This window comes from Zingiber officinale, chromosome 2A (genome assembly GCF_018446385.1).
Source record: "Zingiber officinale cultivar Zhangliang chromosome 2A, Zo_v1.1, whole genome shotgun sequence".
In the NCBI taxonomy this organism is placed as follows: domain Eukaryota; kingdom Viridiplantae; phylum Streptophyta; class Magnoliopsida; order Zingiberales; family Zingiberaceae; genus Zingiber; species Zingiber officinale.
The window spans coordinates 65731715-65734281 of record NC_055988.1 but is presented as its reverse complement, the minus strand read 5'-3'; the positions used below and the strand labels follow the sequence as shown (position 1 = coordinate 65734281).

General features: G+C 44.3%; 1 long non-coding RNA gene across 1 annotated transcript; it reads right to left on the bottom strand.

Moving 5' to 3' along the window:
• Window positions 1–1792: 1792 nt before the first annotated feature.
• LOC122039679 lies at window positions 1793–2354 on the bottom strand. The gene is made up of 3 exons (XR_006128324.1): window positions 2227–2354; window positions 2043–2133; window positions 1793–1849 (listed from the first exon to the last, which is right to left on the bottom strand). It is a non-coding gene; the product is annotated as an uncharacterized LOC122039679 (long non-coding RNA).
• Between the last annotated feature and the right edge of the window lie 213 nt (window positions 2355–2567).

Below are 2567 nucleotides of genomic sequence, written 5' to 3'. Positions count from 1 at the left end.
TGACCGGACATCTGGCAAGTAAGTGAAGGTAAGTCACTGGAAGGGAGTGACTGTGAGGACGCGTTTCCGGGAAGGGAACATTAGGCGTCGATCCGGCTTAGATCAATTTCGGATCTCTAAGTCGAGATCGTGACTAGATTCCGGTCTCGGAAAGATGGAATCTAAGTCATATTTTTTATGTCAAACTTATGAACTGTGCTAACACTCTGTTTTACAAGATATACACTATTTATTCACCTCGAACTAACCTTTTCTTGCAGGAAAGCTGGTTTCTGGAGAAAGGTGGTCCGGGCGCCCGGGAGGTGATTTTTATCCAGATCGCGCGTCACCACGTGGAGCTCGTTGGTTGGACCTGCCACGTCTCACCAGGGTGCCCGGAAGGGATCTGTCACGCCCCCAGAAGAGTCCCTGTCCGAGAAAAATTTCGGCAGCATCTCCCCTGTACGGCGGACAATCAAAATTTTCTACAAGCACTAAATACTCAGCCACAGGCGGCTGGAATTATAACAGTAATAAAAATCAATCACCACGCAGTTTATATATATATATTCAGCCTCTGGCTGACACAACCACACAGTAATAATACTCTGACTCGAAATCAACCCTACTCAACTACACTCGTAAAGCCCAAATTCAAATCATACGAAAAGTCCATCTAACGGAAAGATTCCATACAATATCCATATGTAAGTCCAAAACAAAACTAAAATAAAGTCTGATAGCGAAAAGCTAAAATGAAACAACTCAAAAACCAGCAGCGGAGTAGCACTACGTGCAGCGGGGCCTCAACCTGAAAATAACAACAATGGAGGCGGGGTGAGTCCAACACTCAGCAGGTACAGTTGATATGCAAAGTAAAGAAACAACACCTAGCACTAATCATGCGTACAGTCTCCTGATAAGAAAGATAAGAATGCATCTGAAATAAACAGGAGAATGCTGTACTAACCAGGTCCTGAGTATAAGGTCAAACAGTCCGAGTGGTATAAGAATCCTGTATGCATGTCAAACATAGGTATCCAAACAATATGCAGCATATAAATGCAAACAATAAATGCATCATGCACATGATGCCAATGATGCGTCCTGGTCACCCCTGACGCCAGTCGATCATCTCATACAAAAGTGAGGCCGACTGGGTAGGGCTGTGACAACCGTGCACTCTGTCGTCACTACTCCCGATGAGTGACCGAGTGGACGGGACACCTATCCTCCTACCCCAAATCATAGATGGGGGAGCGCAATGCTCTCAACTCCCGGTACTCAAAGACGGGGAGGAATCCCTGCCGGATAACACGTTGTGTCACACTACCCATGAGCGGACCAACGGTGCCTAACAGAGTCCCTGCTGCAACACACTCAGCCTGAATCGACCACTAACCCATGAGTGGTGGTGTGTGCAGATCCATGTAACTGGCGATGTGCTCAACAATAATGGAGCGGACTATCGCACAACATGCAATCATGCAAATGATGCATGGCAATAACCATATAAACATCCTGACCTAATCCATATATATAGAAAAGTGCACCCTAGGTCAACGAATCATATCGAATCAAAGGTACACAGAAGGTATAAAAACCTAGGTCCTGAACATGGTCAAGCATGGCATATCACTACCCCTATAAGCATGTACAAACAGGTAAAATATACCTGAGATGCAAAACCAATCAATCAATCAAGCATGTAAGATTTGGGTAGTGATTAACCGAAACAGATAAGAAACACAATTAATGCAACATGGTAATTTAATTACTAAGCATATCAAATGACATAAGTCAAAAGTACCCGCCTCCGAAAATAGAAAGGTCCGATCTGACTCCGAGATACTCGTCTCGCGTCAAAGTCCTGTGTTAAATCGCACAGTTTAGCTAATTCAATTTTAAACAAATAGCTAAACTAATTCCTAATCCACTGACCAGTTAGGGTTAGTTACATTAACCCCAATTACACCGTTATACAACTTATAAACCTAAATCAATAATTATTGCTAACACAACTAGCAATAATCTAACACAAAGATCGAAACCATAAACCTTACCTCAAATCAACCGCTGCTAGACCAAGCTGCTGCCGGAAAACAAAACTCTACTGCTAGCAAAGATTAATTGCTGCTGTAAATCAAAGGGTCGCTGCCAACAAACCTAATGATCAAATAATTATCAATTAATTATGTGTCAATTTATCCTTCACTCACATAAATATTAAATCACCAAATTCCTTACCCTAATACTGCTGGATCAAGGTTTGTGGCTAAAGTTACTGCCGGATCCAGTGATTGCAGCAAGGTGGGGGTCAAAATCTCCACTCAAATACTCCTAACCACATTGGCAGGTTACTCTCTGGTGAAGAGTGTCACTGATTGGAAACCGTAGCCTACTCAGTGAGTGGGGAAATCGGCCGGAAACTACGGCAGAAGATGCCGCGGCAGTGGCACTGTGCAAAGGCTAGGGCACAGCTCTCCGGGAAGATGACGCCTCCAAGGTCAGCAGAAACACAGTGGAGGAGAGGAAGAAAGAAGCTCGGTGCGTCGCCGGCGGCTAGGGCTTCGGCAGCAGAGGAATTA